The sequence below is a fragment of the Mus musculus genome, chromosome 9 (assembly GCF_000001635.26).
Source record: "Mus musculus strain C57BL/6J chromosome 9, GRCm38.p6 C57BL/6J".
In the NCBI taxonomy this organism is placed as follows: domain Eukaryota; kingdom Metazoa; phylum Chordata; class Mammalia; order Rodentia; family Muridae; genus Mus; species Mus musculus.
Genome location: NC_000075.6, coordinates 66,298,377 through 66,324,711, shown reverse-complemented (window position 1 = coordinate 66,324,711; position 26,335 = coordinate 66,298,377). Strand labels below are relative to the sequence as shown.

The 26,335-nt window shown below is 44.4% G+C and overlaps 1 long non-coding RNA gene across 2 annotated transcripts; it reads left to right on the top strand.

The window, feature by feature from the left end:
* The first annotated feature begins 23,712 nt into the window (after positions 1–23,712).
* On the top strand, positions 23,713–25,088 carry Gm39364. Of its 2 annotated transcripts, none has more exons than XR_870874.2 (2): positions 23,713–24,007; positions 24,082–25,088. It is a non-coding gene; the product is annotated as a predicted gene, 39364 (long non-coding RNA). The 2 variants fall into 2 exon arrangements; XR_001779214.2 differs by having other exon boundaries at positions 23,715–23,940.
* The last annotated feature ends 1,247 nt before the right edge of the window (positions 25,089–26,335 follow it).

The window sequence follows — 26,335 nt, the reverse complement described above, 5'->3', positions numbered from 1 at the left end:
ATTGAGCCAAACATGGTGGTGCATGTCTTTAATCCAAGCATTTGAGAGGCAGAGGCAGGTGGGTCTCTGTGAGTTCAAGATCAGCCTTGTTTATATAGCACATTCCAGAACTTCAAGGGTCATGTAGTAAGATCATGCTTTTGTTGTTGTTGCTGTTGTTTAGTTGGTTTTTGTTTTGACTTTTTGAGACAGGGTTTCTCTGTGTATTCCTGGCTGCCCTCCAACTTGCTTTGTAGACCAGGCCGTGCTCCAACTGACTGGAATCCTCCTGCCTCTGCATTCCGAGTATTGGGATTAAAGACATGACACCACAGCCTGACAAGATCATATCTTAAAAATAAATACTTAAATACATAAATAAATAAAAAGGGATTGAGGTTTGTTTTTTGGTTTGGTTTGGTTTGGTTTGGTTTTGGTTTCTTGAAACAGGGTTTCTCTGAATAGCTCTGGCTGTCCTGGAACTCACTCTGTAGACCAGGCTGGCCTTGACCTCAGAAATCCACCTCTCTCTGCCTCCCAAGTGCTGAGATTAAAGGCATATGCCACCACTGCCCGGCTGGGATTGAGATTCTTAAGCACTTTGTCCAAGGCCATACAGCTAAAAGAAGCAAACCCAGACTGTGCACCCAGGGCAGTGACAAATTCCTATACCACCAGTACTTGGAGGGCTGAGATGGGAATGCTAGAGTGTAGCTATATAAGTGAGCTACACCATGTAGTGAGGCCCTGTGTGAAATAAACTAGGATGGAATGCTAGAATCTGACTCCAGATAAGAATTCTATTGGGGATTCCTCAACCCTCAATGCTGGGGATTGAACCCATGACCTCAGAGGGAGCAATGAGATGGATCAACAGGTAAAGACCCATAATACTAAGCATGAAAACCTTTATTCCAGGCCAGGACCCACATGGTAAAGGAGAGAACTGACTCTGGCAAATTACTGTCTGATGTGCACCATGGAGATATGCACCATGGTAAATGTGTGTACTCCCACACCTGTTTGGGAATGGTTTTGTGCACTGTATATTCAGATACTGATTTCTATGCCCAGACATCTGGTTGCAGTCGGACAATGGCACAGTGGAGCGTCTCTCTGGTCTCTGTGTTATGTAAAAAATTATTTTCCATTAACTCTGATCAGTTGTTAAAGAGTTGGTCAGCCAATTAGCTGGGCAGAAGAGAATAGGGCAGGATTTCCAGAGAAATGAAATCAGGGGTTACCAGAGAGATGAGAGCAGAGAAGAAGAGGGAGAAGAAGTGGAGAGACCATGTAGAGAGACCAGAAGGATTCACCATGAGGTCTCAATGGGAAAACAAACATGAGAACACACCTGGACCAGAGTGAGCCAAGGCAAGACTCAGTTGCAGGTACAGAATCATTTGGCTGGGTAGTAGCAGCCTAGTCAGGTTAGAATAGATCAGAATCTGACCAGCTATTAGTGCTTGCAGCTTGTTAATAAAAATAATAGGTCTCTGTGTCTTAATGCAGGAGCTAAAATGGGCTAGAACAGGTGTAGAAATGCCCTGAAGTTATTTTGGTAGCAAAAGGAGCATAGAAACCCCCAAGAATTACATTTACACACACACTCCCACACACATGTAAATGTATGTGGACATGCACACCCCCTCCCACCCATCCCACATACATAGAGGATAAAAATAACCTTGTGAATTCAAGGAAGAATTCTACCATTGAGCTCTATCACCATATGCCTACCCCTCTCTTATTATTGTTTCTTTTAATTTTGAGGACATGATCTGGCTAAATTGCCCAGCCTGGCCTTGAACTTGTGATCTTCCTGCTTCAGCGCCCTACTAGCTGAGATGACAAGCTGGTACCACCAGCCCTGGCTCAGAGGGTGATTCATAACCACCATATTAAGCAGTATTTCATGCTAAAAATACCTACAACATATTGTCTTAGTGTGTTACTCATTGAGACTCAGTGTTTTAGGGAAAAGCAATCTGGTGCCTTTTTTATACATTTGAAGAAAAGGAGGCTCCTGAACAATAATGGGGCCTTGGGAGAGAATCACAGAAAGGAGGTGTTTGTACCTTGCCCACACAGTGTTCTGCTCTGTGGTTTGCTTTCTCAACTGGAAAATGCCATGAGAAAAATGGCTGTAATTAGACTCTGGGTCCCAGTTTATCCCCCAGGGTACAGGACAGGCACCTTGAATTCTGGGCTCTTGCCATGTCTCTACACTTGCTTAGTAATGCCCTAGCTGGAATCCAGGCCTGGCCCAATGGCTCAGGGCCAGACAGAGAAGCGCAGATGGAGCCCTTGGCTGGGGATTTGGCATTAACCCGTCAGCCAAGAGGCTACAGCACCAGGCACGGGCACTCTAGTAGAGATGCGGGCAGGTAGATGCAGATAGCAATGTTCTCAGTCTCAGAGGTCTTCAGGTTGAGAAATAAGTCCCACCAGAAGAGCTGGTAGGTGTTGTAACTTCCTTTCTGATGCTATCTTCCCTCATTGCTGTGGCCGTTTCTGTTGATCCTTCCCAGGTTCTGTACTCAGCCTACCATGCTGTGGTATAGTGGTGAGGGCAACAGTAGCCATAGTATCATAGGAATAAGAGTGGGAGGGGCAGTAAGAGCGATAGCAATAAAAACATCTACTGTGATGATCTGTAGAGCCCTTCCTGATTTTTCAGGTGCTATATCTGGTTCCTAGACTGTTGGGTTTGCCTTGCTTTCCTTATTGTAGTGTTGGGACTCAAACCATGGGCGAGTAACGCAGAGCTAAACCCTCAACCCCCACCTGAATTACCTTAATCTTCACAATCTCCCTGGGCAAGGTAGGTATTATACTTCCATACTTCCAGAGACAGGGGAGTGAAGTTCAGATGGGATTTGGATCAGGTCTGTCTATCTTCAAGGCCCATACTTCTTCTTCTTCTTCTTCTTCTTCTTATTATTATTATTATTATTATTTACTTATTTATTTTTATTATTTATTTATTCCATGAATAGTTGGGGGGGACCAAGCAATTTATATGTCTTGGTTCTTTTTCCACTATGTGGGTCGCTGGGATCAAACTCAGGTGTAACTGCCATCTTCACTTCTATAGGAGACTTTTTTCTTCTTTCCAATTATCAGGTTGTTGGTTGTCGTAAAAATTGATTGTAAGTCTCCCCAGTTGTTTTCTGTTTTGATGACAAATTACCATGACTTGAATTGGCTTTAAATAACACAAATTTGTCATGTCCTGGAGTCAGAATCATGGTCTTTACTACTCTGTGGGTTTGTTGTTGTTTCATTTTCCTACCCTTTGTCTCCCCATCCCCCCATTTACTCCCATCACTAGATAGGAGTGAAAGAAGAGTAAAGGGGAGAGAGATAACCCTGAATCTAATGTCTTTCCTTTTGTTTCTTCTTTGAACACGACTATTAACAAAGTGCAGACAACACCCCTAAACAACCCACAAGCAGCAACCTCACCTCGCAGGGCTCCAGCATTGATACACCCTCTGAAGATTTTCCAGAATTCCAAACATCACACAATCCCAGAAACTATCTGCAGCTAGCAAAACCACTCCTCTGCTAGAGCTTGAGGCAAATCATAGCTGCTACAAAGCAGACTCATAGCCTCACACCTGGGATGAAAATGAAAACATATTCTTAAAAATATTTCTGTGGTTGTTTTTTAAATGAACACTACACACACACACACACACACACACACACACACACACATCTCCTTAGCTCACCCCCAGCAACACACCATCTCCAACAAAGTCACACCTTCTAATCCTTTCCAAACAGTTCCACGACTAGAATTCAAGTGTTCAAGTACATGAGCCTATGGGAGTCATTTTCACTCAAGCAACCACAGTTCCCATCACAACCAAAGGCATCTTAGAGGTGGTGCCCTGGAGGAGTGGCAAGTGGCAAAACTGGTTCAACCTTAAAACAGTAGGACAGAAAAGATTTGGGATCCTAGCCAGAAGCCCCAAGTTCCTCTCTGCATAATATCTGCTAGAATTCAGAGACTAAACCCAGTGATTTTTAAAATGTACCTTGGAACCAGGTGGTGGTGGTGGTGGCACATGCCTTTAATTCCAGCCCTCAGGTAGGACGTCTGAGTTCCGGGTCAGCTTCGTCTACAGAGTGAGTTCCAGGACAACCAGGGCTACACAGAGACACACTGTCTTGAAATTACAACAAATTTACAACAATAAAAAATACCTTGGGGCTGGGAGTAATGATGTATGACTTTAATTCCTAGCATTTAGGAAGGAGGAAGAGTTCTAGACTTCCCTTGTATAGACAAAGGAGTTCCAGACCAGCCGAGGTTTCATAATAAGACCCTGTCCTTATTATGAGCCTGGTAAGGTGGGCCAACCAGATAAAAGTATTTGGACTATAGTGCTCAGAACTCACATTAAAAAGCCAGATTCAGGGATGTAAGGATGAGTCAGTGGTTAAAAGCACTGGCCTCTGGGCCCAGAGCCCACATGGTAGAAAGAGAATTGATTCCCATCAGCTGTTTGACTTCCACTTGCACACTGTGGCACAATAACAAAACAAAAATAAATTTTAAAAACCACGCAACTTGCCAGGCAGTGGTGATGCACACCTTTAATCCTAGCACTCAAGAGGCAGAGGCAGGTGGATCTCTGTGAATTTAAGGCCAGCCTGGTCTACAGAGTGAGTACCAGGACAGCCAAGGCTACACAGTGAACCCTTGTCTAGGAAAAATTATGTATATATTTTTATTTTATATATATATGAAATTCATATATATATGAAATAAAAATAAACAAAAAAAATACCTTAGTGCCCATGCCATTCCCCCCTGACCCTCTGAAGCTGGAACTGTCCCAACTATAGCAAGTCTCTGAACTGTCTCACACTTCTCCGTGGTGGTGTCTGTCCACCTCTCTGCTTTAAATACTCAAAGTGGTATTTGCTTTTAGCACAGACATTGCCTATTGTCTTTTAGCTGTCACATCAGCCCCCTAGTGCTGTCCAAGCAGCCCTGTCCTTCCTTAGATTCAGCCTTCATTTCTCCATCTAAAACCTTAGGAACTCATTTACAAAGTTTCCTTCCTTCCTTCCTTCCTTCCTTCCTTCCTTCCTTCCTTCCTTCCTTCCTTCCTTCCTTCCTTCCTTCTCTTTCTCTTTATCCTCTTCCTTTTCCTCTTCCTCTTCCTTTCTCTTTCTCTTTCTCTTTCTCTTTCTCTTTCTCTTTCTCTTTCCCTTTCCCTTTTCCTTTCTCTTCCTCTTTTTTCCTAGTCCCAGCCCCTCTTCTGCTTAGAACCTCCAAAAAGAGCTTTCTGTGATCCACAAAGGTTAAGAATCAAGTTCATGGTTGACAAGATGGCTCAGGGAGTAAAGGTGGTTGTACCAAACCTGATGACTCCATGTGATAGAAAGAGAGACCTAATTCCCAAGGGCTGCCACCTGACCTACACACACACACACACACAAATAATTGTAAAAATATTTTAAAGGGTCATGTCCAGTTCTATTTAATTTAACATATATTTAGCATCTAGTATTCATTTATTCATAAAGAAACTACTGGCTAACTGAGCACTGCTCTTTTCCAGTATTGATGTAGGATCAGGGGATATAGCAGGAACAAGACAAAGCCTTTGCCTTCTCAGAGTTTGTGATCTAGGGTAAACATGCAAATGATGTACCCATTAGAAGCACATTCCTCTATAGTATATCAGATCCTGGTAAGAGCTACAAAAAAAAAAAATGAAGAGCTGGATAAAGACAGTGATGCTCATGAAGTCATGGATTATTATATTACAGTGACAATGACAGTCCCTTAAGGTGGGGCAACATAAGAGCAGGGACCCTCGGACACGTGGACAGCTGGAAGGGATTATTCCAGAGAGGGAATAGAAAATACAGAATGGGGCCCAAGGTAGAGTAACTTAATATATTTAAATACAGCAAGAAGATAGGGGTGGTTGGTGAGAACTTGGGACTGAGTGCAGTAGGATGAGGAAAGACATGGGAGAGTAGAGAGAAGTGACATGGGACACTGTAGGCTAATGTCAAAGACTCAAGGATGATGGGTGGGTTTTGAATAAATGAACCTGAACTGGCTCACAGGTCTAAAAGATCATGTTGGTTGCTAGATTATCAGTAGAGGGACTGAAGGTTTTGCCTGTGCCACAGAGCACAGCACTAGTAAAAACTGAAGCAAAGATGCCCACATGAACAACCCAGAAGACTAGAGGACTAACCCAAGGATATCTCAGGATGCCTTGGACCAGACTGGACATGGTAGAGTGGTCCTCAGAGATCAGATACCAAACATTTTACAGGAAGAATTAGCAGTCCTGCTGATAAGAAGGAAGATGATTTGTGCTATTAAATTTGGGGACCTGGGAAAATGTAATTGTCCTTTATTGCTCTGGGAAAGGCTGTAGAGAGGGACTTGGACAGGGAAGAACACAACTCTGGTTTGAGGAACTGTGGAAATGAAAATGTTTGCCAGCCAATTATATGAATGGTGTCAAGCAGGCAGACAGGAGTTTCTGGAACAGAAGGAGAGATCTGGGCTAAAGATGTAAGTAAAGCTGAGGGTTTTCAGAGAACAAACAGTATTAAAGTCATGAGACTGGATGAGGTCATCTAGGTAGCAGGTAGAAAACAGAGCAGAAAACATCTAAGGACTTGTATCCCTGTGTTAAAGATCCAGAAAATGTGGAGTATTCTAGGAAAGGGACTGGAAAAAGCCCTGTCGCTATCTCTGCCTCTGCCTCTGTCTCTGTCTCTTTGTGTGTGGGTGTGTGTGTGTGTGTGTGTGAGCATGCAGAGGGTGGGGAGATTGTAAGTGACCTTGTTGTGAGTTACTGCAGTCTGTGTTCTTCGTCTATCCGTATGTCCTATAACTATGAATGCCACCAAAAGAAGCCACACAGGCTTTGAACATACAATCAAAGCTTTAGGCATGTGTGGTAGTTTGAATATGCTTGGCCCAGAGAGTGGCACTATTAGGAGGTGTGGTCTTGTTGGAGTAGGTGTGGCCTCGTTGGAGGAAGTATGTCACTGTGGGCATGGGCTTTAAGACCCTTATTCTAGCTGCCTGGAAGCCAATCTTCTCCTAGCTGCCCTCAGAACAAGGTGAAACTCGAAGCTCTTTCAGCCTCATGTCTGCTGGAGGCTGCCATGCTCCAACCTTGATGATGATGGACTGAACCTTTGAACCTGTGAGCCAGCCCCAGTTAAATGTTGTTCTTTATAAGAGTTGCCTTGGTCATGGTGTCTGTTCACAGCAGTAAAACACTAAATAAGATAGCATGCAATAACAGTTCAGTGACATCCCCAAGAAGTGTTCCTAAGTTGAGTTCATTGGTTTCTGTGAGAAGCCCCAGTAACTTGAGTTCAATGTTGTCTCCATGAATATCCAGTTGGATCTAAGTTTAGCAGCCTCAGTGAACATTCCCACAATCAGTAAAAACATCCCAAAAGTTCATTTGCCTGAATTCAGTGGATCCTGTAGGAGCCCTTACAGCCTAAATTTAGCTATTTCCCAAAAGGATCCCTTGATTTCAGTTCAGCTACTTCACCGAACTCAACTTCACAGTTCAAGATGTCACTGAAGCTGGGTTCTGAACATTTCTCAAGGGCCCTGCAACCTGAGTTCAAAGTCTTCCAGAAAAACCTTCTGCCTGAATTCCCTTTACACTGTCCTTAGGAGACCTCTGTGCTCCATTTTCATCACTCCAGGCTCTAAGTTACTAAGATTTTCAAGCCTATTGAGGCAGCTGAAGCTAGGTCTTTTCCCTCTTTCAAAGCAGGTAGCTGTCTCCTTCTCTCACCCTGAAGAAGAGCTCTGCCCCTTGCTGGATGCCTAGGGCATCCACTTAATGGGGCCCTTAGGATACAGTCAGTGGTGGTTGCAGGCAGAGCATGCTGGGGACTCGGGATGCTAAGAAAAAGGGATACCAAGGGAGAAGCCTGAAGTTCCTTGGCATCTTCGTCTCCCTCCTACTCTTTTCTCTTCAAGCTCTGTAGAACAGCTGGGAGCAACACCAAGCCCTTGCTCCCTGATGAGCTCCAGAGTGAGTGGGAGGAACACAGAGAGGAACAGGAGGCCAGGAGGGCACTAACCAGGCAGCATCCTTGAAAAGAGCTGGCAGCACATCTGAGGTTAGAGAACTCCACATCATCTCCTAAGCAGTCTCTGTGTTACAGAGGTCCCCAACACCACCCTCTGGGAAGAAATTCTGGACCTGGGTGGGCCAAGGAGTCTGGCCTTCAGTTCCCGTCAGTGGTCGGAGAAGCATTTATTAAAAATGAAGCCAGGTGTGCTGGCACATATCCACAAGCCCAGCACTCTGGAGACCAAGTCAGCTTGCTCTAGGTTCTGGGCCAATCTAGTTTGAATACAAGACCCTGGCGGCGGCGGCGGTTGGGCGTGGTGTGGAACCTACATTAATAATAATAATAATAATAACAGTGAAAAAAAGAAAAACCTACATAGGCTAAGGATGTATCTCATTGGTAGAATGCTTGCCTAGCATTCTCGAGGCCTTGGGTCAATCCCTAGCATTGAAAAAACAACAATAAACAAAACCAACCAAACCTGTATCCTCTATCTCCCTCAATGCCAGGAAGTATTTCCTGATAGCACCAGAGGCTCTTTGGGGGGGGGGTCTTAATCAGTTAAAGGAGAGACCATATGGAGGTTTTAAAATAGAATTTCTGGCTAGTGTTCTAGAGAACAGGAGATGAGAGGTAGAGAGACCAGGAATGGGGAGATTGTCCTTATCCAGGTAGAAGATAGGTTAGACTAGGGAAGCAGTGAGCTTTTGGAGGCAGGGATGCATGTGAGAGAATGTCTTAGGGGAAGACTGGACAGGTCTTAGAGATGGTTTTAGCACATAGGGAGAGAGCAGGGACTAGTCAGATTCTCATTACAGTGGGTACCCTACTGTAGGATCTACTGTGGCCAGGCAGTGTTATGGATGCTTGGGATAGTAAAAAACAAATGAGTTCCTGTCCTGGCAGAGTTGACAGTCTAGGAGGGTGACACCCAAGATCTGACCTTAGTCACTGAAATAGGGAAGAGAATCTGGTTACAAAGGGAGACCCTGAATCCTAGTAGATAAGTTTGAAGTACCAGTGTGATGACCAGGAAGGGTGGCCAGGCAGGATTGAGGTAGAGCTAAAATGAGAGCCTGGCCTGACAGGAGATAGAGAGCTGGGCTTTGCAATGTCTTGACTCCAAGGATGGTGGAGAGGCTGTCTTGGGCAAGGGAGCCCAGCACCAAGAGAGCCTGAACTCTGGTTTCTGAAGAAACCAGTTACATAAGGGCAGGAAAGAGGGAGAGAGGCAGAGAAGAAGGCAACATTAAGAGACCCAGAGAGTGGGTCACCACAGAAGCCACGGGAAATCCACCAAGAGAACCATTTTTATTAGTGGCTTTTTTTTATTCAATATTTTCTTTATAAACATTTCAAATGCTATCCCGAAAGTTCCCTATACCCTCCCCTGCCCTGCTTCCCTACCCACCCACTCCCACTTCTTGGCCCTGGCATTCCCCTGTACTGGGGCATATAAAGTTTGCCAAGGGGCCTCTCTTCCCAGTAATGGCCAACTAGGCCATCTTCTGCTACATATGCAGCTAGAGACACGAGCTCTGGGGGTACTGCTTAGTTCATATTGTTGTTCCACCTATAGGGCTGCAGACCCCTTCAGCTCCTTGGGTGCTTTCTCTAGCTTCTCCATTGGGGGCCCTGTGTTCCATCCAATAGATGATTGTGAGCATCCACTTCTGTATTTGCCACACACTGGCATAGCCTCATATGAGACAGCTATACCAGAGTCCCTTCAGCAAAATCTTGCTGGCATATGCAATAGTGCCTGGGTTTGGTGGCTGATTATAGGATGGATCCCAGGGTGGGGTAGTCTCTGGATAGTCCATCCTTTCGTCTTAGCTCCAAACTTTGTCTCTGTAACTCCTTTCATGGGTATTTTGTTCCCTATTCTAAGGAGGAATGAAGTGTCCACCCGTTGGTCTTCCCTCTTCTTGATTTTCTTGTGTTTTGCAAATTGTATCTTGGGTGTTCTAGGCTAATATCCACTTATCAGTGAGTGCATATTTAATGACTTCTTTTGTGATTGGGTTACCTCACTAAGGATGATATCCTCCAGATACATCCATTTGTCCAAGAATTTCATAAATTCATTGTTTTTAATAGCTGAGTAGTACTCCATTGTGTAAATGTACCACATTTTCTGCATCCATTCTTCTGTTGAGGGACATCTGGGTTCTTTCCAGCTTCTGGCTATTATAAATAAGGCTGCTATGAACATAGTGGAGCATGTCTCCTTATTACAAGTTGGAACATCTTCTGCGTATATGCCCAGGAGAGGTATTGCTGGATCTTCCGGTAGTATTATGTCCAATTTTCTGAGGAACCTCCAGACTGACTTCCAGAGTGGTTGTACCAGCTTGCAATCCCACCAGCAGTGGAGGAGTGTTCCTCTTTCTCCACATCCTTGCTAGCATCTGCTGTCACCTGAGTTTTTGATCTTATCCATTCTGACTGGTGTGAGGTGGAATCTCATGGTTGTTTTGATTTGCATTTCCCTGATGATTAAGGATATTGAACATTTTTTCAGGTGCTTCTCAGCCATTCGGTATTCCTCAGTTGAGAATTCTTTGTTTAGCTCTGAGCCCCATATTTTAATGGGGTTATTTGAATTTCTGGAGTCCACCTTCTTGAGCTTTTTGTATATTAGATATTAGTCCCCTATCAGATTTAGGATTGGTAAAAATTCTTTCCCAATCTGTTGGTGGCCTTTTTGTCTTATTGACAGTGTCTTTTGCCTTACAGAAGCTTTGCAATTTTATGAGGCCCCATTTGTCAAATTTTGACCTTACAGCACAAGCCATTGCTGTTCTGTTTAGGAATTTTCCCCCTGTGTCCATATCTTTGAGGCTTTTCCCCACTTTCTCCTCTATTAATTTCAGTGTCTCTGGTTTTATGTGGAGGTCTTTGATCCACTTAGATTTGAGCTTTGTACAGGGAGATAAGAATGGATCAATTCGATTTTTCTACATGATAACCACCAGTTAAGCCAGCACCATTTGTTGAAAATGCTTTTTTCCACTGGTGGTTTTAGCTCCCTTGTCAAAGATCAAGTGACCATAGGTTTGTGGATTCATTTCTGGGTCTTCAATTCTATTCCATTGATCTACCTATCTGTCACTGTACCAGTACCATGCAGTTTTTATCACAATTGCTATGTAGTATAGCTTAATGTCAGGCATGGTGATTCCACCAGAGGTTCTTTTATTGTTGAGAATAGTTTTTGCTATCCTAGGTTTTTTATTATTCCAGATGAATTTGCAAATTGCCCTTTCTAATTTGTTGAAGAATTGAGTTGGAATTTTGATAGGAATTGCATTGAATCTGTAGATTGTTTTCAGCAGGATATTAGTGGCTTTTCTTGTTGCTGTGACAGAATACTTGATGAAAACAACTTTAGGAGGAAAGGGTTCCATTTAGCTCAGAGTCTGAGGATAGAGTCCCTCGAGGCAGGGAAGCATGCTAACAGGAATGGGAGGCAGCTGGTCACACTGCATCTGCAGTCAGTAGACAAGAGATGGAAGCTGGTGCTCACCCTGCCTGCCATCTGCTCTCCAGCTCAGGGCACTGTGCCTCCCATGTTTGTGGTGGCTCTTCCCACCTGAACTAACTCATCTAGAAACTTCCCTCACAGACATGCCCAGAGCTCTGTCTACTAGGTGACTTAGGAATCTGTTGAATTGACAGTTCACACTAACCATCACAGCATCTGATGGGATTGGTTGTAGAGGCCACTTCACTGTGGTAATTGGGGAAACTGGGAACATCAGGGGGAACAGATCTCCCTTATCTGTTGAAGTAACCAGAAATAAGAAGCAGAGAGAGGGGAAAGAGAGGGGGGGGGGGTGATTTATACTTTGATTCCTTCTTTCAGGGTAGCCAGGATTAGGAGGAGGAAGCCCTGTTAATACTTTCAAGGGAGACCAGGTAACAGGTAGAGGGAAGCACAAAGAGCTACAGAGGCCAGACAAGGGTATTAGACAGTTGTGAGTGCTGAAAACTGAACTCTGGTTCTCTGTTAGAGTCGAAAGTGCTTCTGACCACTGAGCCATCTCTCCATGCCCCCACTGCACCACCGTGTGTGTGTGTGTGTGTGTGTGTGTGTGTGTGTGTAGTGTATGTATTTTAAAGTCAAAAGGAGTGGAAAAGCAAGAACCCCCCAGCACATACACAAAATAGGCAAATTGCTTAAAACAGCCATTGTTAGTGGAGTATTGTTTAAAAGTTATACCAACTTACTTCCAAAGTTACTCTGTGTGTCTTCGTGGACATGGTACTGGGATTAAACAAGGGGCCTCACTATGCTAGGTACTCTTCCAAAAGCCCTTTGTGTGTGTCCAGGCTGGCCATGAACTTCAGATATCCCTACTCAGCCTCTGAAAAGAACATCATGCCTGATCATATCTATCATCTATATATATTATTTACTTATTTGCTTTATTTTTGCAACACACCCCACTATATAGCCTGGGCTAATCTTACACTCATGAAAATCCTCCCCTGCCTCAGTTTTCCAAATGTTTAAATTACTAGTATGTGCTGTCAAAAGCCTAGCTACTGCCAAATTATATGTCGGTATGTGCTAGCCTTTATTTACATGGTTCATACTTCAGTTCTCACTATTAAGTGTTATAAGGTTTTCAGGGCTGGATATTGAGCTTGGGCCTTATGGGTGCTAGGCAAGCATCTACCACTGAACTCCACAGCCATGAGCATCAGAAAGCATAGTTATCAGAACCAAGATCTCCAGGCTCTTTCAGGCTGAGCTACACACACCACCTTGCTGGAGTTTCTTAGATCCCTGAGTTAGGTCGTTATCTTCAAGACTGCAAATCCATCTGTGAAGCTCCCTGTGGTGAGCTGAGTTCTGGGAATCCAGGCTCCAGTGCAGACTCTTAGGAGACTCTTAAAGAGATAAACAGGAAGCTCTGCTGATTCCTTTACCAAAGTGGACACAGCAGGCAATCCTGGGGCAGGCCACTCCCTGTCCCTGGGCACCTGGCAAGCAGGGCGGAAGGACACAGGGTGCTCAGTGCTCCTGAGCTGAGCTGCCTCTTCCTGACAAAACAATGACTTTGCCTTTCAGTGGCCTGAACCAGTTTTATTATGGAATAAAATTCAATATCTCAGAATAGAACGTAAATGAGGAACATTAAAAAATAATGAATCAGGCATGTTGGATCAAGGTTCTTGTTTTCTTCCAGAGTCCAATTATCGTAAAAGCTGATAGGAAAAACAAGGCAGAGCCACCAACCACTTTTGATTCCTCTCCTCTCTCTCTCTCTCTCTCCCCTCCCTCTTCTTTTCCCTGTCCCCCCTCTCCCCTCCCCCCTCCTTCCCTTTCTTCCTGCCTCCCTCTCCTCCTTCCTTCCCACACTTTTTGGTTAGAAAACTAATACAATCCTTCCTGAGATCTCCAAATTCCAGGCTGCTCTAGTAAAAACATAAGCCCTGTAAATACTCTGTATGAACTGCATGCTGTTTGTTTGTTTTTTTATCATGCACAGATTATGAAATCCACCCCTCTACTTTATACTTTTCTCTCTTTTAAAACTCTTTTAATCCTGATTTATTCTTAGCCAGAGTCCCATTGTATCCCAAAATAGTCCCAAACTAGATACATAGCCAAGGCTGATTTTGAACTCCTGCATCCTTCTGTCTCCTGCTCCCAAATGCTGGGATGGCAGATGTGCATCACATGCCCAGTTTTTAGCATTCTTTTTTAAAACTAAAAACAAAAGGCTCTATTTCTTACTATGGTAGCAACATTTAGTACTTGAGCATTTTCTGAACATCAAGTTCAGTGGCACATTTGCATTGGTGTACCTCAGGCCCCAGCCTTGAACTTCTTCAACATCTCCACTGAAATTGCTCTCCTTAACTGACAACACCTCCTCTGTCCTCCTCCAGCTTTCTCTGTGAGTCTGATTACTCTAGATGCTTCATATGAATGGAATTATACAATGTTTGTTCATCTGCATCTGGCTTATTTGTTTTACATACTGCTTGCAGGAATTTTCCACGTTGCAGCCTGTACTGGGAACTTATTCCTTTACACCATGACATGAAGATACATTGTACATATCCACCCAGCCAGGGCTGCACACAATTATTTCCACCTTTTGGCGCCCATGAATGGCACTACTATGAACACGGGTGTGCAGATGTCCATCTGAGCGTCTGCTTACAATTCCTTTGGGGATGTATCTAGAAATGGATTGCTGGTTTACATGGTAATTCTATGTTTAAATGTTGAAGGATTTGTTGCCTTTTATCTGTTATCTTAATGAAAGAGATAAGACAACAGTCAGGGCATCTGTTTCCATAGATGAGGCAGAATTCTTTGTAGGTTGCTTAAAGCTTGTTTGGAGGGTGGAACAGAGATTTGAACCTGGGTCGTCTGGTTCTAAACAAAACTTCTTTCTCTCTATCACTGACTCCCTTTCTGCATTGGCCTTAGCCTATAGCACCCGATTAGGGCTATCAAAAGGATACTCATTTTTCTCCCAAGCATGTAGAAGATCCTTCATTTATGCAGGCTACCAATGTCTGTTTGTACTCATCATTGGTGTTTGTCATTGGCACATGACTGATCTATTACAGTTCTCAAATCAGAGCTCATGATGCACTGTGGTAGTCTCATTGGGTACACTTCTTCCCATCTGTCTTTCTCAGGCCTTCTCCTACAAGACCTTCTACCAAGTCCCTACATTTTTATATTATTATTATTATTAATTTTTGTGAATATGTGTGCACCACAAGCATGCAGGAGGCCAAAAGAAGTATCCTATCCCCTAGAACTAGAACATGGGTGTGAGCCACCATGTGGATGCTAGGAATAAAGCCTTGGTCCTCTCCAACGATGCTATTGACTGTGAACCATCTCACCAGCACCTGGTTCCAACAATGCTATTAACCTTTGAGGCATCTCACCAGGACCTGGTTCCTAGAACTTTGGTGGCTGACTTTGGTTTTGTTTTGAGACAGGACATTTACACTGCTCAGGTTTCCTGGAACTTGCCATCTAGCTGAGTATGATCTTGAAATCTGACCCCTCCTACCTCCATCTTCCAAGTGCTAGGAATATAAGCATAGGCCACATACCTTGTTTATGTGATGTTGGGGATTGAATCATGCTTTGTGCATGCTAAGCAAGCACTCTGCCAAATGAGCTACACCCCAGACCTCTGCGTCGTAGATATTTCTACTTAAACAAATTCCTTCTTCAGTGGAAGAGTGGTGAGGTATTGGGTCCCCATAGATCTTGATATAAAAGGTGACCATGATCTTTATATCTCTGAACTAAAATCAAGTAAATATCTCTGTTTAGCTTGTCTCATCATTTTATGTTGAACTAATGAATGAAAAATAACTGAACATGGATATTCTACCTGGACAGATGAATCTCACCTACCAAACTACAACACCACAGTTTTCTGTGCCTCAAAACAGTAGGAATAAGTCTGATATGGTGTCCCATGCTTGGAATTCTGGCATTCAGGAGGCAGAGGCAGGAGGATCACAGCAACTTCAAGGCCTATTTAGTTTTACCTAGTGAGTTTCAGGTCAGCCAGGAAAACATAGTGAGAACCTATCACAAACAAACAAAAACAGGCAGAGACAAAAGCTAGCGATGAGAAGGGCATAGGCCTACGGGGCAGCTGGAGAGATGACAGTAATCAAGTCTGACATGCTCAACAGTCTAATGTCTAGTAATCCAAGAGCAGAGTAATATCTCTGCTCCTGACTGTGGCTAGAATGTGACCAGCTGCCTGCATTCCTATCATAGCTTCCAGAAACGATAGACTGAGACTTGGAGTTGTTATATAAAGAAACTCCTTTCTCCCCTAAATTGCATTTTTGGGGTGCGGGGGAAGCCAGGGTATTTTATCACAGTAACAAAAATGAAACTAGAAAATACTGACTAGAAAGAAGGTTAAGGCACCAAGTAGAAACCCTCCTTTAGTCACATTCTTTGAGACCTTGGGAAAGACACTTAACTTATCCAAGTCATATTTTTCTCATTTTTGAAAAAGGAATTATAATTCCTGCCTCATTGGAAGGCTTAGGGGGTTTAGAAGTATAAAAGTCCAAATGCAGGGTCTAGCTCACAGGAGACACTAAACACTTGATGGGTGAGCAAATGAATCAACAACACAGTGAAAAAATGTGCAGCCTAGAATCTCTTTTAAAATTTTTTTTTTTTTTTGGTTTTTCAAGACAGGGTTTCTCTGTGTAGTCCTGACTGTCCTGGAACTCACTTTGTAGACCAGGCTGGCCTGGAACTCAGAAATCTGCCTGCCTCTGCCTCCCAAGTGCTGGGATCAAAGGCGTGCGCCACCACGCCCGGCTCAAGAAATAAAATTTTAACATTTCTGTGCATTTCCTGTTACATTTTACAGCTATAAGTGGTACCAGGAATAAAAATGAACAAGTGTGAGTCATGTGGAAATATCTAAGAATCAGTTGCTGGTTCCAATGTATCAAGGAAACAGTGAAAGATGTAAAAAATATCCCCTAGCCTAGGACGTGCCTCGTGGGATTGAATTCTTAACGGATAATAAGATTCTGAACATTCACAGTAGAAACAAAACAAAATAAGACAGAGAAACTTCCCATAGGGTCAAGTGATGCCAGGCATAATGTCACACATCTGGAATTCTGGAACTCAGGAGGTGGAGGCAGGAGGATCAGGAATGCAAGATCATCGCTGGCTATGTAGTGAGTTTGAAGCCAGCCTTGACTATGCATGACCCTAAATCGATACAAAGAGCAAAAATGAACAACAAATAACACATCAAGTTAGAAGCCTGCTATATCCTTCATCTGGATTGGGTATGCTCTACATGATTCTAGGATCGGTGGAGGCTAACACCAAAAGCTGCTGTGTCTAATTTCTTGTGCTGAGGGACCAGAGCCTGACCAGATGTTCCTCTGACATCTGGAGGTTCTTGATGCTGTTGAGGCCTACCTCTCCAAGTAGGTGCTTGTCCTTGCTCACACCATCTTGGAGCTTGCTGGTCAAGCCCTGGTACTAGTCTGCCAGTCCTCTGCCGCCTCTGCCTAGGGCGCTGTCCAGATGCTGAGAGTCAGTAGCCTGCAGGCTGATGAACCTGCATAGGAGCTGTCCAGCTTTGGAAGCCTGCAACAAGAGTGGAACATGGAGGGAAGACCTTGAAGTTCAGCTGATGCTTAAAGAGTCTAGGCCTCAGAAGCTCTGACTCAAGCCAGCTTAGCCAGCAGAGCCTCAGAGGCCATGCCCTGCTGTACAAAGGAAACAGCTGAAGCCCAGACAGGACAAGGATTGGCTGAGAACGTGTCGGATCTATGGTTTCTCACATGTCTGTGTACTGTGAGCTCCTACTACATAGAATTAAACACTTGTTCACCAGTGTCTATTGGGGCTGCAGGGATGCCAAGACCATGGCACCTATTACATACTCCTTTTATCACTATATTGCCTAATTTTTTTGTTTTTGTTTGTTGTTGTTGTTGTTGTTTTGGTTTTGTTTGTTTGTTTGTTTCGTTTTGTTTTGTTTTTGAGACAGGGTTTCTCTGTATAGCCCTGGCTGTCCTGGAACTCACTTTATAGACCAGGCTGGCCTGGAACTCAGAAATCTGCCTGCCTCTGCCTCCTGAGTGCTGGGATTAAAGGTGTGCGCCACCATGCCTGGCTATTGCCTAATTTTTATCTCTACATGGTGATTAGCCATGGTAGTGCTATTATCAGTACAGAGCCTCTTTTTTCCAGATACCAGAGGCAGGCACAGAAGAGATACATGAGATGACAAGCCTAAGGGACTGGAACCAGTCGTGAGAGAAGGGTGCCCGGGAAGGGAATATCTAAGGTGGACAGGAAAAAGGCATTCACTAGGAGGGAGAGTTAGGGAGACAACTCTATAGGGGGAGGAGCCAGGGGAATAAGCACAGCAGGCACACGTGGCTCATGGAGAGCAGCAGAAGGTTGGATGGAAACAGTGAGTAAGGTAGGGTGCTCCAACTCAGCTCCATATGGGTGCTTCAACTCAGTATGTAGAAACAGAGCTTGGCTGAGAGTCCTCACAAGAATACTCCCAAGGGGTATGACCCATGAGTCCTCCCTGAGAATACTCCCAAGGGGTATGGCCCATGAGTCCTCCCTGAGAATACTCCCAAGGGGTATGACCCAGCTCTCCAACTGTGCTGTAGATTCTTTCCAAGTGAGAGTGCTGGCCATCTCTCGCCATCTCAGCACTCCAAGGCTTTATAGCAGAGACTGTTACAAAGACTGGATCACTGGCTGCCAAAACACAAAACCTGCAGCCATGACCATTGGAGTGCTTATACCTGCCTCCTTGCATACTTGGTTAAAGGTTGGGAGGAGGTATGGTTAGAGAGGTCTGAGGTGAGAGTCGAGTGGTACTGTCTGGTTTTAGAGACAGGATCTCAAAGCAATCCTCCTGTCTCAGATTCCCAAGGGCTAGGATGACAGGTATGAGTCACCCCACTTGACGCCACATGTGTTATCTTATTCAATCCTCCTAATAACCTTCACGTTACAGTTGTGGAAACCGAGGCTCAGATAAATGAGATAACCTGACATTCTTCCCCAGGTTGTTCCCGGCGGAGACACCAAAGCAGCCACAGAACTCACGGAAGTCCTCTGCTCAGGAACTTTTGCTTTCTCCCACGGCCTTGCCTGCCTTTCTCAACATAGCATGAGAAACTACCATCTATTCTTTCTTCCCTCCTGACTCTTATGTGGGGGCAGGCTACAAGGAGGGCTGAGATCACCCCAACTCTCCCTGCAACACACATACTTTGCCTGCAGGCATTTGCCTAATAGCCCTCTGGCCCTCTCCTCCTGTTTCAGTGCCTGTTTCTCAGAAGACCTGGGCTGACACAGCTGCACAGCCGGGGGTGGCTGGCTGGGCACAGACCGCCCACTACTCATTCCTCCGCGTGGCTCATTCCTCCGCGCGGCTCTCCATCCTCCATGGCACAGTTAGACATATCTGGCGATCATCCTGGAGCGCCTGCCTGGTTTTTCTTCAGCTTACACTTGACAGAGCTCTTCGCTTTCTTTCCTTCAGCAGCTCCCGCCTCCTTCCAGAAGGAGTAGCTGGCTGGCTCTGGCACTGCAGAGAACTCCGTGTACCTGTCCCTTCTTGCTTTTCCCCTGGACTTCAGATGGAGGAAGGCAATCTGTGTGGGTGTATTTCCCCCTTCGAATGGGTTTCCACGCCTGTTTTACATCTGCCTTTCAGTTTCGGTTTTAAATCGCGCCTCAAGGCTGAACAATTCCCTCTACAGTGATAATGTTCAAAATCTCCTGAGCCCTAGAACCTGAAAAACAAATGAAACAGGAAATAACCCCACAGATGGTGTAGACGCCCCCAGATGGGGAGGGGAGCTCCGTTCCTAAAAGCCTGCATAAACAGACTCTTTCTGCAATCTACAGCAAGCTTTATAAACACAATCCTGAATGTACAGCTTAATGTTCCTTTTGTTCACTAGAAACAGAGTGGTAGCAGACAAGTATTTGCAGTGTGAAAAAATGATTATCTTTAATGGAGTCATTTTGTGAGATCAGAGTTCCTCATGATTGGTTTCTGGGAAGCCAAATATATTATTAGCCATAAAATTGGTATTAAAAAAAATGATGTTACTCCCCTCACTTTCACAAGTCTATAAAGGGACCACTGAGTTCATACCTTGAAAATAATGACTTCCAAATAGCCATGGCTGTTCCAGGCAGAGGGGATGACTGTGAGCATTTTTAGATTAATGAGGGAGGTGGGAGGTCACCTGAATTTAAAATGTGCTGTTCAGCACTGGAGAGATGGTTAGTAGAACACATGCAGTGCATGCTTGAAGACCTGCTTTTGAAATCCTAGCACCCACATAAAAATACAGGTGTGGTCGAATACAATTGTAACCTCAGGGCTGTGCAGGGAGGAGATGGGCAGATCCCTGGAGTTCACTGTCCAACCAGTCCAGCTAAGTCTATGGCCTCAAGACTCAGTAAGAGACCCTGTCTCAAAAAACTAAGGAGGAGAGTGGCTAAGACAGATACCTGATGTCGACCTCTGACATCATGACTCAGCAAATACATGTGCACACACATGAATATGACCTCTGACACATGACTCAGCATATACATGTGCACACACATGAATATGCACATGTACATACATATACATGCACACACATGCTGCTTTTGTACATCCTGATACCAACCACCACAGTTTATATGTCCTGGTCTAGCCAGTGGTACCTCTCCACAGGGCTGTCCACGCTGACTTCAATGAGGCTGTGTCAGGCCCAAATAGGCAAATGATGAGCTGTCAAGGAAGCCAGCTGTAGCTCAGAAGAAGTGGGCATCATGGAGCAACTGGTTGTAACAAGAATGGCCAGAAAGAAAGGATTCTAAAGGCACAGATATCTCCCAACTCCAGAAATGTGAGAAAGCAAGGCTCTTGAAAAGCTGTATAAAACAGTCACCACACATTGAGCCAAACGTCATAAAAAGAACCTTGAACCTATGATTTACCCCCAACTTCTGTTCCCTAGGCCCAGATAATATACACTGAGGACTGAGTAAATGTTTTAACTGTGAAAGACTGACTAATGGAGTCACGGTACAAGCTCAGATTTTTATATGACTGAATTACGAGAAGCAAAAAAATACTATGGAAACAGCCTAAATAATACAGGAGACTGGGGTTCCATCACAAACACCCAAGGCCCAGGCCATGGTCTCTCCTTCCAAATGTTCTTTTTGCTTGTTTTTTCCTAACCCAAGTCCACTAACAACCCTCTGCCTATTGTTTTCTTAGATTAGTATTTGTAGTTTTATTGACAGTGAACAGTAAAATCTCTTCTGTAATCCAACTACTGCACCAAAGAAAGCAGGTGCAGACTACAGCAGCAGTCATCCTTGTCCCTGGAACCTACCTCCTTCCTCAATCAAGGCAGCCAACCCCAGATACAACCAGACCAGTATATTCCAGTCTGAACCTCAGGGAGTCAATCCTGTCCTTCTACCAGGTAGATCCTGGTGAAGAACTCGAGTCATTGGGCTTGGACATTTATACACTGAGCCATCTCACAGATAAAGGCATATCAAAGGAGAAATGGGGAGGTTGCTCAGTAGTTAAAATCACCAGCTGCTCTTCTAGAGGACCAAGTTCAATCCCCAGATTCTCAATTCCTACATGGTGGCTCATAATCATCTGTGACTCCATTTCCAAGGGTTCCAATGCCCTCTTCTAACCTCTGTAAGTACCAGACATGCATGTGGTACACCCATACACATGAAATAAATCATGTTTTTAAAAAAATATCAAGGCTGAGTGAGGTAGACAAGTTGGTAAGGTGCTTGCTGTGCAGACGTGAGGACTGGAGTGTAATTCTCAGAATCTAAATTAAAATCCTTATCGAATCCCTGAGCATACAACACATGCCTACTGAAGCAGAAATCAATCATAGCAAGCAACTCCAGAAGACCATCGTGTCCCCGGAGAGAGGAGCACATATCAGAGACCAGGCAAACCTCATAAATACTCAGCTCACTACCAGGAAGGAACAAGCAGGATGCAAACACCAGCCAAAGTGCTAACTCTATAATTAATCTTGTTAAGGACATCATGTGAAACATATACCTCTATAAGATCAAATTCCCTTATTGAATTTTTAAATAGGTGAGAGGCTATACACCATATCATATGTGAACAGAACTGAGAGATACACAAAGTCCTCCTGATCTAGTCAACTCATTGTTACTAAGTATTTCAGTCATCTGGTACAGTTTCTAAACCAGCAAGTTTGAATGAGACGAAGTTCTAAGTCTCATACTTCTGCCTAGGATAGTTACCCTCGTCTACATGTAGCTTATTAAAGAACAGATAGGAACCGGGTGTGGTGGCACACACCTTTAATTCCAGGGAGGCAGAGGCAGGTGGACTTCTGAGTTTGAGGCCAGCCTAGTCTACAGAGTGAGTTCCAGGACAGCCAGGGCTACACAGAGAAACCCTGTCTCAAAAAACCAAAAAAAAAAAAAAAAAAAAAAAAAAAAACCAACAACAACAAAAAAAGAAAAGAACAGATAGGAAACATCCTTGGGGTAATATACTTGTCCCAGGGTCTTATAAAGTATTTAAGGGGAGGATGTGAATTACCAACTAATGGTGGGTCCCAGAAGATCTAAATGATCAAAGAGTGGGAATCGATGCTTGACCAAGAAGCACGCAGGTGAAATACACCCTCTCATATTTCATGTTGGATTTTTAGTCAGCAAGTACCACCTTCCGTGGCAGATTAAAATGAGCCAGGACTCCAGGTCATTAGGAGTCCTGACTGCTGGTATGCTGTAACCAACTGAACCCATGTGTGTTTGCTGGGTCACCATATTAAACATTAGCTGAGCCACTGATGACAGAGACTAGTTCAGCTGATTATATGGTCCTCAGTGAGAGAGTCTCACCTTGTTGTCTTGGTAGGTCAAATACTTCTGCAGCAAAACCCAATCACTGGATCTTAGGGAAACATCAGTAAACAGCTGCTATTGATAGAACCTAGTGGGGAAACCCCCACTCCATTCCCGATTCGGCATGCACCCAAAAAAATCACGAAGGAGGACCATCTTGATGTAATTACATGAGGTAGTTTAATGACGGAGCTCCAGACCGACATGCATCCCACACAGGAGAAAACGGATGTTGGCCACAAGGCTCGAAAGCTAGGGGTTTTTATGGGGTGAGGAGCTTAGGGGTGTGGAATTCAGCATAGCGACACACTAGACACACTATTGGCTTATTCAAACATTAACAGAAAGATTACATGTCAGCAAAAGGGCATCAGGACTTTGTTCCTGTGGGCTGGGGGCTTATCTTGTTCACATAGCAACCAGTTGATGTATGACTTTACCCGGCGTCAAGGGGCAGTAGACAGAGGGGAGGTTCCGGCCAGGTGGTGTTGACCCAGACAAGATAGCCCTGCTTGTCCTTGTATTTTTTCATTTTTACAGTCAAGCTGTTCTTAGGAATGTCTTAACAACAGCCCTGTCTGTTCTGCTTTGTTCTTGTCCCCAGGCTGCGGGCTCATAGACAACTCTTTTACATGAATCACAAGTTACAAAATCTCATTTTCCTTCACTATGAATGAATAGCATCATCTCTGCATTTCTGGAGTGTAATGTTTAGTGGGTGCTTGTAAACCTTTTCCCTGGACTGATTGGGTTACAGAACCTAGTCAACCTTTGGACTGTCTTGTTTCCCTGTGAAGGTGGCTGAGGAGAAACTGTACCTCCTCTGATACAGGGTCTGTCTGGTGAGGTATTACATGAAGAAAAGTCTGAGGTAGTGTTACCAGATAAGTATCATTATTTTTCCTAACCCAATATCCCCAGAACCAGAGTGTCTACAAGTGTGCCAGCTTTCCTGACTTTGTAAGTTCTGCTCTTCACCTCATGGAAGACTGAAAAGCTTCCCATCAATCAAGGTGTTAATCAACCTGGAAACACTCCGGTTAATTCTAGTATGATGTAACTGTTTACCAAATAGTTCTGGGTGAGCAGTCTTATATTCTAATGTCGAAAACCATTTATCTTCTTGGTGGTTATTGTGGCTTAAGTGAGAAATTTCTTCCACAGGCTCTTATATTTGATCACTTGGTCCTGGTTGCTGAGGGCATTGTTTGGGGAGACTATAGAACCTTTAGGAAGTAAGAGGATGTATGTCACAGTGGGCGGACTTTGAGAGTTTATAACCTTGCCCCACTTCCTGCTTGCTCACTCATGCTTCCCACCTCCATGTGCTAACAAAATGTGACCATCCAGCTTCCTGTTTCCTGCTAACAAGCCATGATGGACTCCAGCCTTCTGGGAGTGTGAGGCAAAACCAACTATTTCCTCCTGAAGTTGTTTTTGGTTGTGGTTTATCACAGCCATGGAAGAGTAAATAATATAACATATACTATGAAAGACATTGTTCAGGTCAGAGTCCACCTCTAACTCTTTATCTTCTCCAGGCACGTGTCACTGAAATCATCACATGAAGAGTGCATGGGCTGAACCCTACATTTCAGGACATGCATGATAACTGTGTGAGCCAGACAACCAGATTTGATGAGGACTGCTGGCCATTATCCAGGTTTAGATGGGTGTTCCTTGAAGAATTCAAATTGGACTAAGAAGACATAGAGGAGTTTCTTCCTATGAGTTTCAAGTGCTGGTGCTGATCCAACATCAACTTGTACCTTGTGAGACTCTTCTGTCCTTCTGATTCTAGTGTCTATTTGCAAGAAGCACCACAATTGGTCCTAGTGCAGGGAGCCTCATGAACCTGGAACTTCAATAAGTAGGCTAAGCTAGGTGACCAGCAAGCTTCCAGGATCCAGCTGTCTCCACCTCCCATCTCATGGCTGCTGGGATTTTAACTGCATCACCACACCTGGCCTTTTGCATAGGTTCTGGAGACTCTTAAGGCCTTGTCAACTGAACCATTTCTTTAGGCATTTTTTTTTTTTTGTTTTGTTTTGTTTTGAGATGCAGTCTATGTAGCCCAGGCTACTCTCAAAGTCACAACCCTCTTACTTCAGTCCCCCAAGTGTTTGTTCCACTAATGGCTAGCATTACTTAGTCATCACTGGTGTGTGTGTGTGTGTGTGTGTGTGTGTGTGTGTGTGTGTGTTTGCACATGCGCACACATGCATACGTGCATTGTATACATATACAGGTGCACTATTCATGCCCATGGTAGAGACTAAAAGGTGTCTTCCTCTACCCCTTTCCACCAAGTTCTCTTGCTAAACTAGAGCTTATAGTGTTAGACAGACTGACCAGCCTATCTCCAGAGCCCGTAGTGCTTCCATGCATGTGCTGCCACACCCAGCTTTTATGTAAGTGCTGGGATATGAACCCAGGTCCTCAGGTTTGCCCTATGCTCACTGAGCCATCTCCCCACTTTGTCCTTAAAGTACTAAACCCTGTATTGTTTTATTGGCAGGTGGATCACAGGATAAACAGTTCAAATGTCTCCTTCCCTTGCTCATTTTACTCCTGTGAACTTGTTACCATTTCAATGTAAAATGTCTCCCCCAGGGTTTATGTTCTAGAACTTAGCTTCAAGATGAGGGACTGTGGTGGTTTGAATGAGAACGGCCCTCATGGATACATACGTTTGAATCCTTGGTCCCTCTTTGGTGGAATAGTTTGGGAAGGATCAAGAGGTATGGGTTTGTTGGAGGGGTGTTTGATGGGGGGGGGGCTTGGAGGTTTCAGTGTACTTTCTGCCTCCTGCTTGGGGATCAAGATTTGAATTCTCAACTGTTCTGCGGCTATGCCTTTGCTCCTTCATCGTGGGCTCTCATCCTCTGAAATTAAGCAATATTAAGTGTCTTCTTTTATAAGTTGCCTTGGTCAGGGTGTTTTATCGAAGCAATAGAAAAGTGACTAGGGACTTTGGGGAAGAGACTGGATCCTGGGGATTTTGACCCAGTCAATGGATCAACTCCTACTGGAGTCACAATATGGCAGCATCATTTGATGATGGGGAAAGGTAAGAAGTGAGGCCTGATTGGAGGAAGCAGCTCCATGGGGGACGTGGTCTTATATCTTGGCCTGCTCCCTTCCTGTTTTCCCTTCTCTGCTGCTCAGCAGGCATTTCTCTGCTTCTGATACTTTGCTTTCCACGGTCCTGAAAGCAATGGCCTAAGCAGACTGTGAGCAGGAACCTAGGAAACTGTGAGCTGAAACAAATCTTTGCTCCTTTTATAATATGTTGATCGCATATTTGTGACAGTACTGACAAGTCTGACACAGAGCTCTCAAGTATATCCGACAACACCCAGAGAATCCACTGAGTTCCTTTCCTCCTAACTCAAAGCGCGTTTACTGCCAGGTACTGGTGATTGTGTTGAAGACATCATGAAGGGTCTGGGAGATGAAATAGGAAACAGATATATCTCTATGCATGGTATTTGGAGATAAAGGCTTTATACTCAGATGGATAAAAGCTAACATGAGGTTTCCTGTAGGCAGTAGAGCCCCCCCTGCCAATGCTCTAACTTAGATTCTTCAGTGTCCTCTCAAATTCTGCTTATGCTTGGAGTTCCCAGGTCTGCTGTGAAGGGCTCAGCCTCTCTGGGAAGCTTGCTGAAGACCCTTGTTCTCTGCTGACTGCAGGGGCAGAGCTGTGGAGCTCTAGATCGCTAAGGTTAGGGAGCAGTTTCTAGGCCAGGCTATAACTCTCCCCATAACTCTCCTGTGTGCTGGTGGGAGTGT